This window comes from Lygodium microphyllum, chromosome 22 (genome assembly GCF_053477565.2).
Source record: "Lygodium microphyllum isolate KBCC chromosome 22, Lygodium_microphyllum_v1.1.10, whole genome shotgun sequence".
NCBI classification, from domain to species: Eukaryota; Viridiplantae; Streptophyta; class Polypodiopsida; order Schizaeales; family Lygodiaceae; genus Lygodium; species Lygodium microphyllum.
Window position 1 is genome coordinate 83,441,715 of NC_141156.1, and position 12,043 is coordinate 83,453,757.

Genomic DNA, 12,043 nt, shown 5'->3' on the forward strand with positions numbered 1-12,043 from the left:
GCTTTCAAGGAAGGTTTCTTCCTCTCCATATTCTTAGATGCGGGGATTCTTCACCTGCCTGTTTGTTGCCCATGGCTAGTGCTTTGGCCGCTTGGTCTATTATTTTGCGCATGTAGCCATTCCAATCCACCTCATCCAAGGTGCGGGCTGCCACATTCTCCAACACAGATACACTAATCCGGTGCATGAGGGAATTGTAGCGTTGGCTGGAGAAAAGGGTGTGCACCAACTTTGCCTACATGCGAATCTCAGCATCGAGGATGTCTTGTATGTTGATGTTGTCATTTGTCAAAACTTCTTTCCTCTTCATCTTTAGCAGAGCATACATATCCCTCTTACGTTTTTTCTCCACCTTAGGTTCCAGCCCCAATACTTTCTCCACCAGGGCCTAGTTTAGTGATACCTGCACTTGTTGAGCATTGTCCCCCCTTCCCACCGTCACCATTCCATATTCTTGGTCGAGATTGTACGTTCTCAAGAACTCTACACACTTCGTGTGGTTAGGTTCATGTGCAAACTTCTCTAGGTACTTGTGGAGGTTGCACTGTTCCACTGTTCTCCTTGCGGCCTGCTTCTTGGCCACCATCTTCTCAAGGTTGTGAATGCTGCGGAATTTTAGCTGACTATAAGCCTGATTTTCCAAGCTGATGCCGTACTGTGCTCTCTCTTCCTCTGTGAAGGGGAGTCAGTGGGGGCACGGTCTTGTTGCAACATCCCTCGTTTCTGTCATGAACCATAATTCCCATTAGTGCTTATTTTTCTTTCTTTCTTTCTTTTTTAAAATAATTAATATATATACAATATTTTGCTAAGAAAAAAACTTTATGTTGTTGAATGAAAGCATTAAGATCCAATACAGATTCTTCCCTTCATACTTTCTGTGTTTTATTTCAAAGTTTTCAAAGTTTTTGTGACATTCCTCCTATATCACCGGTTTCCTATGGGTTTATGCATTTGCTTGATCTTGATTGGTTTTAATTTGATTCACCTTCACCTTACCCTCTCTCCTTCCAAATTGAGAAGAATCCTTTCTAGGATTGAAGGTTAGGAGGTCAAGGGCATTCAGCATTCAGATATAAGGGTTACTTGCGCATGAGCCAAGTATAGAATTATGGGTTATATTCCAACTGAGCCTTGTGATCCATATCGAAGGGTTGGATACTGACTTGTGTAATGTAAGTGAGGACATCCATTAGTAAATTGCCAGAACTGACACGGCTAGCGATGTGGAGCTCTTCTTCGGTCAGGAGACAATCAAGATATGGGTGTCCTTTGACGTGCTCTTCCATGGGTTGGTCACAAAGAGTGGTTAACACTCTATATGAGGTGGGTGCAACATAGGTTGGGTCATACTCCAATGTCTTGATTGCACGGCGCTACTCAGCATTGGTCATGATTTGACATCCTTCAAGTTCCCACTATAATCGCAGAGTGTACTAGTTTCATAAAAATGGGGAGTCAATGTCAGCTAACGCTTTCAACTCCTCTACTTCTTTGTCAATGATGGAAGAAGTCACAAGTTTATCGTAAGACGTAATGAGGTGTTGTTTGATGGCTTGTTCTCTTGATATCTCAGTGTGTAGCAACTCACTGAGTGGGGTGTTTTGACAAATGCGAATTCGAATGTTCCCAATAACAAGGCATCGTGTGAACTTCTGTCTAAAGGCTCTTGCAATAGGCCTAAGTCCAAGTGGTCATAACTTAGAGCCAGTGACATGAATGTGGCATCTAAGCACCTAAGACAAGCAATAACGTCATCCCATGTGTCTTTGGCTAGGTTTGCAGCCAGAGTTAAGAATGATTTCCACTCGTAAGAGGGTTTAAGGCTCGTAGTAGGTGGCTAGGGTTTGATGGGGCTAGAAGACTCAGCGGTCGGCAGATGGTGGTAGTTGTCTATGAAGTGGTGGTTGAGCCTCGTAGATAAGCGTCGGAGTAGTAGCTACTACAGATGGACTGCTACACTCAGATTGGGTTTGGCAAGTCTTATCAACACTAGTAGGGGTTGAAGGGGGTAACAGAATTTGGAGTTTAGGCCGATAGGCTTGCTCAACTCTTATGGGCTTATGCGTGGGTGAGTTGGTAGGAAGCGGGTTCGAGCAGCGCTACGGCTTCTGGTTCTGAGGTTCTATGGAGCTCGGGGTGATCAAGCTTGAGGGCGGCATATGAGTGGTGCCTTGGGCCGTTTGGGACTTAGGGATCCATAGCCAGGCATTTCCCTCATAATAGCCTTGTGCGTGCAAGAGGGCTTTAGGAACCCATCTTGGCTTGATCATGCTTTGATTTCCATAATTGCGTCTTGGCCTCCTGGGTTTAGAGTTTTTTGGGTTATGAGGACGTGGGCATCTACTCTTAGGCAGTGGTTGCGGTTGTTTAGGGCTCCATTGAAACTCAGGCTGTTGGGCCTTAGCTTTTGCTGTTGTGAGCGGCGGCTCGTGAGACTCAGTGGATGGTGGTTGAGCACCACCCCCTTCGTAGACTTGGGTGCGAGTATTTCTATTGATGGCCTTGTGGACTTCAATGAGGTCGCATGGCCCTTGCTGAAGGCTGTAACAATGTGGATGTTGCCTATGGCGAGGTGGATGCAATGCGACCTATAATCGAAATTGCAGCGAATTTGCTTTTTGAATAGCAGCGACTCCATGCTTGTGTCTTTAGTGTTTGGCAACACATAATAGATTATTGGTATAGTCTCAAACTCGATAGCAACAATGACCCTGCACTTGCCAAGAAGTGAGAATAAGTGGCCCCCATATGGGTTTAATTGGGCATTAGTGGGTTGTAGTGGTGGTTTACCAAGTTGGGTCCAATGATCGTGAGTTAAGATATTGAAGTCTGCTCCCTCGTCGATCAAGGCATTGAAAGTGCATGTTTGCTTGGCAGTGACCGTGAAGTGGAGGTATGCGGTTTCTACAGCTTCCTCATCCTCATCATCAATTTTTGTGATTATGGCGACTCGTATTCTAACAGGGGGTTCTAACACTGGTGGCTCATGCAGTGGATGTGTGGGAGGGTAGTAACTTTTAATGCGACTACCATTGAAGAAGCCTATGCCCTCACCATCTAGAGTCTCGAGCTCGACGTTGCCAATTAGGCTGATTGTTCGAAATTTGAAAGGCCCAAGACCTCTAAACTTTATTTTCTACTTGTGTCATTTAACTGAGTACAGGAGCACTAAGTCACCATGTTCAAGGCACGCTGCTTAACATGCTTGTCAAACCAGCTTTTACGTTGTGCCTTCTTGCATATGAGCGCATGAGTGGCTAGAAGGTGAGTCTCCGAGAGGTGTTCGAGTTCAACCAAGCATTGCGTCCATGCCTCCTTCCCTTCCCATCGTTCTTGAAGTGATATTCTCAAGCTAGGAATGAAGAACTCTACTAGTAGAATTGTCTCAGTCCCATAGGTCAACCTAAAGAGAGTCCGGTCTCGACGGCCGTTTTATAAGCTGTACGATAAGGCCACAATGTTGTCATCAGCTTGTTATCCCAATCGCTGCGTGAAGCAGATATTACTTTGGTCAGGATAGTTATAAGGATCTTATTTGTGGATTTTGCTTACGTGTTTGCCTAAGGATCGTATGGAGAGGATTTTCGATGGATAATTAGAAAGGTGGATAGAAGATGCGCTATCAGTTCATTGATGAAATGTGTTCCCTGGTCACTGACAAGTTCAATGGGGCAGCCAAATTGTGAGATCACCTACTCCCATAAGAAATTGGCAATCGTTCTAGTGTCATTCTTTCATGTCACTCTCTCTTCTGCCCATTTTGTTAGATAGTCTGTGGCCACAATTATATATTTGGCATGCGAGTACTGTGCCGCAGGACTAATGGGTCCTATGAAGTCGATCCCCCATTTTTCGAAGGGTTGTCGTGTAATGATTGGGGTCAACTCCATTTGATCCTTGCGAATCAGGACCTTTGTTCAGTGACACTCATCACAATGCTTGACGAATTGTGATGCGTCGCAAAAAAGTGTGGGCCACCACAGTTGAGATTGCAGCACCTTGCGGGCTATTGAATCTTTGCTAAAGTGTCCCCCAGCAATTTTGTTGTGTGCCTCTGTGAGCACGTCATGCATCTCATGCTCGTATACGCATCTACGCAATAACATGTCTTTCCCTAACCTATATAGTTGGCCTACTATCAACTGATAGGGTTGGATTTTGAGGATAAGTCACCTAAGTCGGGCCTTTTCTATCGGTCGCTAAGGCAGTCCGTGCTCCAACATTGGACGATGTCATCTTCCCAGTATGGCGTTAGATCAGCCTTGAATAAATCTCTCTCATTGGAAAGGTTAAACAGATGGACATCTAACAACTCATCAATAATGCCTTGTCCAATGGCCTCTCCCATGGGGATGCGTGACATGTGGTCAGCCATGTAGTGTTGTTTTCCCTTCTGTACAGCCATGGAAAAGTCGAATTCTAAAAGTAGAAGGAGCCATCAAGCTATGCATCCTGTAGCGCAGGGTTTGTTCACTAGATACAGCAAGTCTTAATGTTGCACAAAGAAAGTAAAAGGCGTAGCCAAAAGATAATGCCGAAACTTCTTTACAGCAAATACCATGGCTAAACCCTCTCTCTTAGTCATCGAGTAGTTCATTTCGGTCTCAATGAGTTGTCTGCTAGCAAAGCTCCATTGGATAGTCGAGGTTGTGTTCGCCAAGTTGGCACAACACTGCCCCCACGGTGAATTTATAAGCATCAATATGCACATGGAAGGTAATGGTCCAATCTGGGGCTCATAGGATCGGTGCAGTAGTCATAGCCTTTTTTAATTCCTCATATGCTCGTTGACATGCTTCAATCCATTCGAAGACGATCAACAACTTGTACAAAGGTCTGGCAATCAATGCATAGTTCAGCTCAAACTGTCGATAGTATCCCATATGGCCTAAGAAGCATTGAACTCCCTTATAGTTGATTGGGGGTGAAAGATCAACAATAACACTAACTTTCGAGAAGTCAATGGCAATGCCATTCTTTGACACCACATGCCCTAGGATGCATCCATGTTTCACCCAGAATTGGCACTTTAAGGGGTTCAGGGAGAGACGATATAGGTGGCATTGCTCAAAGACTGCTCGGAGTTTGTTTAAGTGTTTTCACTAGGTCGAGTGAATACACAAGTCATCCACAAAGATTTCCAATTCCTTGCGAAGCATGTCTTTAAATATGGTATGCATGAGGCGTTAGAAGGTGGCTGGGGCATTAGTCAACCCAAAGGGCATGACTATGTAAGCAAAGATGCTCCACTCAGTGGCAATGGCAGTCTTATATCAGTCGGAAGGATGCACTCACACCTAATTGTATCCAGAGAAGCCGTTCAGAAATCTGTAGGCCTCTTTTCCCGCCACTCTTTCGAGCATGTGTTTGGTGTACGGCAATGGGTAGTTGTCTCTCTTAGTGGCAGCGTTCACCTTCTTGTAATTGACGCACACTCTAATCTTTTCGTTTTTCTTCATCACTATGACTATGGGTGACACCCAGCCTGTGTGCTCAATTTCGTAAATGAATCCTACTCTCATAAGCTTGTCAATCTCCTCTTTGACTGCATGAGCGTGTTTTGGATTCATCGGGTACGGTCACTGCTTGACCAGCATTGTGTTTGACGTCATGGGTATATTATGAGTCACTACACTCGGATCTACCCCCTTAAGATCTTCTAAGGACCAAGCGAACACGTCTATATACTCTCGCAAGAGAGCAACAAGACTCGTCTCCTCTTCCTCAGTCAAGTCATTAGCAATTAAGACCGGTCGGGGTGTCTCCCCCTCCTGTGCTAGGTTCAACTCCTTGACCTTGGCTGGTCCCTCGATGGGTTCACTCGTTTGCCCTTGGCATTTGGCACCCAACAAGCAAGCAATAACAAGAAGAAGAAGAAGAAGAAGAAGAAGAAGAATAGCCACTTTTGGCCACACACAAGAATGAACTTCCATTCACTTTTTGAACTTTATATATACAAACCCTAAAACCCCATGGGCACCCATCCCTTTTTACATGACCAACCATTGTGGCAAGGTCCCTTTTTCTAATTCCTTTCTCTTGCTTCATGCCCTAAGCCTATACCCGTCTATTCTTTTACAAATGGCATAGGAGGGAGCCTAGCACTCTTTTACAAGAGTTTTTACAGTTTTTGAGGTGCCTTTCCTTTAAAGTTGCACTTTTTGCCTCAGTTTAGCTTTAGAGGCCGTCTCTACACCTTTGCTCTTTTTCCATTCTTTTTCGGCTTTTTCCTTAATTTTTCCACCGTCTCGAATTGAGGTTAACACTTGTGTAGTTGATTATGCTACTCAAGATAATCATCATCATATTGTTGACTCTACCCCTCATGGCTTTTATGCTATCCTTGCATATGTGTATGCACACACATACACACACACATGTACATACTCTATCTATCTATCTATCTATCTATCTATCTATCTATCTATCTCAGCTTTGCCAGAAGCACCTTCTCCATCCATGACCATCCCATGCCATCCTCCTTTTGCCAATATTCTCTCCTCCTAATATCCTCATTCCCCATCCTCCTACCTCCAACTCGACCTCTATGATGATGGGAGCTCGTTGCTATTCCTCCCCTCTACCTCATCCTCTAAACCTTGCCTCTAACCCTACCCAATCCTCCATCTATGCCTCTTGCATATCCATCCATGTCCTTGGCCCTTTGTCCCTACCTTCACCCTTGCCCAATCATTCATCCCTACCTTTGTGCTTGCCCAGTCCTTTGTAAATGCCTCCTGCATGTCTCTCCATGTCCTACCAATTGCATGGCCCTTCATCACTACATTTGTTGCTGCATCATCCTCTACACCATTAGGTTGCCACTATGGCACAATGCAAGGGGCATATGTTGAGGTGGACTGCAAGGGAGGTGGGTTGCCATGGATGGTGAATGGAGCAAGAATTTGTGAGGGTTGCACCAAACACCACTACACAAAGTGAGGATAACTAAGGGGCTATGCTATAGGAGGGTAAGATTGACGGTGTTTGCAGCAGCCATTTAGCTACTCAACATGCAAAACAAGATCGAGTTCAATCAACCCACCACTGGAGGTGGAGGGATCTAGAGTCTACAAGTGTAAGATCTTCCATAGTAAGGCAAACATCTCAGGCACATGAGGTCTTCCATCTGCACTGCCTCCCTATCATTTGAATGTGGATCTACATAATTTGACAATTCTATCTCTCCTTGCTTTGCTATGAAGTTATGTAAGACACAACACAGAACTGCAATACGAGGTGCCAAATATGAATGAGCTATGAACTCTCTAAGAATACACCAAAACACCAAATGCATTTTCAACAACAACTCTACCCTTCTTGACTTGTTGATCAAATATGTTTTTGTTGTCTTAATATAATCTACATTTCAATCTAAATACTTTCAACACAAATGATTTGGCCTTATATGCAAAGTTTGGAATAATGTGAGAAGAAGAAAAAGACCAGGGTTTTCATCTTTTTATCTGGTGTACAATTTCTCTATGTGTTTCGTGTCTTGCAAGAGCTCAAAATCCATCTCTCTCCCCCTTTCTTTTCATGGCATCAGAGCATCATTTAAGTAAGAAGCTGTGAGCTGCAACCACAAGCGTCTACTAGGAAACCCTATTGTGGAATACACCTATGGAGATCTCTCACATATGATCTCCAATTGATGAGCTAACTTCACAAGCTTGGAGTGCTCAATGAGTATTAAAAGGCTTTTGGTCTAAACCTGTGTGGTTAAATTCACGTTTTGGGCACATTTCGGTCTTGTTGGGGAACTAGAGGCTGTTCACATGGAAAGTTGGTAAGGTAAATAAACATTGCAAACCTTGTTATTTTGCAAACATGTTGCATATATTGGGTGTGGAAAATAGTATTTGGATGTTGTCAAATGTTACATGTGTTTCTCAGGGTATACTTATGTAATGAGTTTAGTATGTGCAACAGTTTACTTGAATTAGTAGGTTGTTGATAAAGTAGATTTGTGAGTTCTACTACGCAATGTTTGAGGGAGTTAATCAGATTGTCAATGATAAGCTTGGAAAGCATAACTTCCATGCTTGGAAGTTCAAATTGACCAATTTTCTTATGAGTAAAGGTTATTGGGACTACATCAAAGGAGATAATGGTAAGGTTCTAGAGTTTGGAGGAAAATGCCATGCCTGAGGAGGCCAAAACATTTAATGAATGAAACCAAGGTGCTTGAAAAGTTATGTATTGGCTTTGCATCATTGTTTCAAGTAATATAATTAGGCATATATAGGATATAAACAGTCATATAGAAGCAAGAATAACTTGATTAAATTGTTTCGTACAAATACCAAAGCTAGAAAGTTGCAATTGAAGTCTCACTTAAACAATGTAAAGTGTGGCAATCTATCTATTAATGACTATGCATTGAAGATTAAGAGCATTGTTGAAGCTCTTGATCTATTAAAGTGAAGGTCAATGGTGATGATATAGTGGCTGCATGTTTGGATGGCTTGGGAAACAAGTACAAGTAGTTTTGAACCTCCATCAACACAAGAGATACCATCCATGATTTTGTAGATCTGATATCTATGTTGATATGAGAAGATAAAAATCTGGGTCTTGTTATATCTTCATCATAAATTAAGAACAGTTCAGAATAGGTGCTCTACTCTAACACAAGTAAAGGCAAAGGTCATGGTGTTAGAGGCCACAATGGTGGCCATTATGGGGAAAAATCAAGGGCAATCTCATGACTCACAAGAGTAGTCACATATAGGTGGTAGAGACCAGTCTCAAGGCAGGGGGAGCCATAGAGGACATGGCAAATAAAATGTAGGTTATGATAAACAGAGAATGCTATAATTGTGGTAAAAAAGGCCATAGTTTATATGAATATCCAGAAAAGAGAAGAGGTGGAAATACCGATTTGAAAAAATATAATATAATAAATATGCATCCACCAGTAAAGTTAGGTTGATAATGAGAAGTTATTTGTTATGTAGGATATGATGAATGTAGTAGATGCAGATGCATCAATAGTAATGATTGATGATGTATGGTATGTGGATTCAAGTGTCTCTAGCCATATGAAGTCTCATGGAGAGTGGTTTAGAGAAATGAAAAATCTTGAAATACTTGGTTTTATGGAAATAAGTAACAATACAACGCATTCTATTACTCATGCTAGAAGTGACCCATTGTCTATGTAGGATGAAAAAGGTAAGTGTTTGGTCAATGTGCTACATGTGCCTAACATTACAAAGAACTTGGTTTATTGGGCAAATGGTTAAGCATGGATTGCAAGTAAAATTTAATAAGAATGGCTGCTTTGTAGAAGGTTTCAAGAATGGATGTAAATTAGTTGCAAAAGGAAAGCATGTGAGAAGGATATTTGCATTGGATGTAAATGTACCCAAGCTAAAGACTACTATGTTTACACAAGGTTTAAGAGTTGTGGTTGATATTGACATTTGACATAAGCATATTGGACAGGTAAATGTGCAACGATTGAAAAATATGCAGTCACATGAATTTGTGACGAACTTGCTTAAGTTCAAAGTGGCTGATGTTTAGAAAGTGTGTGAAGCATGCCAATTTGAAAAATAGATAAGACATGTACTTTCTCATGATGTTAAACATGCAAGCAAGCATTTACTTGAACATTCAAATGTGTGGGGCCCTACAAATATTGTATCAATGGATGGATGTAAGTATTATGTAACCTTTATTAATGATCTTTTAAGGAATGTATAGGTGTATTTCATGGAGAAAGTGAGGTGTTCTCTCATTTGCAAGATTTTTAAAATATACTTAAGAAACAAATAGGTGTGCAAATTATGTGCCTGAGGTCTAATAGAGGGGGAGCATACCTTTTCAATGAATTCAATAATTTTTTGAAACAACATGGAATTCACAAGTAGTTTACATGTAGGTACACTCTACAACATAATGGTGTCGTTGAAATGAAGAATATGCACATTGCAGAAATTGTATAAGCCTTGACGATTGAAAAGAATAGGCCTCATTAATATTGAGATGAAGTTGTCTTTACATCTGTTCTGTTATGAATAGAACTCCCACTAACATGACACCAGAGGAGAAGATTATTGGCACGAAACCATATTTATCACATGTTAAAGTATTTGGATGCATTGCATATGTGCACGTTCATGATGAACTAAAAAGAAAGTTGGATCCGAAGGCTGAAAAGTATGTATTTGTTGGCCATTCCCTTGAGAAAAAGGAGTATAGGTATTATAATCTAGTTACATGCAAGTTACAAGTGAGCAAATATATTGTGTTTGATGAGATGAGCAATTGGTACACTACTAAAAAACATATTGTTGTAGACGATGAAAAAGAAAAGGTGACTGCAAAAAAATATGGGTTCATAATCATAATCATAGACATTGAGTGGGCTAGAAGAGTCTTCTTTTAGTAGGTCTATCGAGAGACCATGGAGTGGTAGTTTACATACAAATAACACTTCTACAAGTGCAAAAAATATATCACACGAGAAAAAAAAACATGATTGAGTTAATTGGTGTGCTTGATGTTTCTACAAGCTATCCACATGTAGATGGTGAGTCTGATGGTTCAAATTAGAGTATGGATGAGGAGTTTGGTATTTTAGTTGTTTGTACACCTAGTGTACGAAAAACCAAGGTTGGTGTAAAGAGATCATAGAATACACAAGTATGCAAGGTATCTCCTATGCAGGTTGACATATGATGGTTATGTTGTTCGCCATTATACATATATAATGAAGGTTATATTGAGCCTACTTGTTTTGAGGAAGCTATTGGTCATGTGCATTGGGAGGAAGCCATAGATGAAAAAATGGCTACATTGGATATAAATCAAACTTAGGATTTGGTACCATTGCATGAGGAAAAGAAAGCTATATGTGGCAAGTGGATTTACAAAGTAAAATATAATATAAATGGTAGTGTGGGCATGTATAAGATAAGACTAGTTGCCAAAGGTTATGCACATACTTAAGGGATCGATTATGAGGAGACATTTGCTCTAGTGGCAAAGATGGCAACTGTAAGAGCTACCATTGTAGTGGCTATAGCAAAAGGTTGGGTTTTGCATTAAATGGATGCAAAGAATACATTCTTGCATGGTGAGTTGCAAGAAGAAGTATACATAGAGTAGCTACAATGTTATGAGAGTTGGTTCACCCTGATTATGTATATAGGCTATGCAAAGCCTTATATGAGCTGAAATAGGTATTGAGAGCATGGCATGATAAGATAGAATAGTATATTGTCTATATTGATTTTCATGTTGAAAATACAGATTATTCACTTTATGGCTATCAAAGTGATAGGGACATTGCTGTGATTACCTTATATATGGATGATTTGATTGTTAGAGGTGATAATGTGCAAGCGATGGAGCATGTAAAGAGTCTTTTCAAGTAAAAATTTGATATAAAAGATATGGGAGAGCTAAAATACTTTATTGGCATTGAGGTGATATGAATATCTAAGGAGACATGGCTCTCACAAAGACAATATATCTTGGATATGTTGATGAAATATGGTATGATTGATTGTAGGCCAATCTTAGTGCCATTGGATCAGAATATGAGGCTAACTGCTGATGTGGATAAGATATTGGAGGATTCCACAATGTACAAGCAAATGGTGGGAAGCTTAATTTTCACTACTATCTCTAGGCTAGATTGTAACTACATAGTTGGCTTGGAGAACTAGTTTATGTAGGTGTCTCATAAGCCTCATTTGGATAGTGTGAGATGTACCTTGTGATACTTTAAGGCCCCATTGGATAATGGTATCTTCTATGAGGTTGACTCAATGGTGCAATTATTCAATTACACTAATGTAGATTAGGTATATAGTGTTTCTAATAGAAAATCTACTAGTGGATATGCATTTTCCTTTGGGAGTGAGGTTGTGACTTGGAGAAGTAAGAAACAATCCACTATTGCATTATCGAGTATAAAGGCAGAGTACAAGGGTACTGCTATGGCAACATATGAGGTAGCTTGGATAGAAAAGCTACTTGATGGTTTGGGGATACATATAGATAAGAGAGTTGTCATTTATTGTGA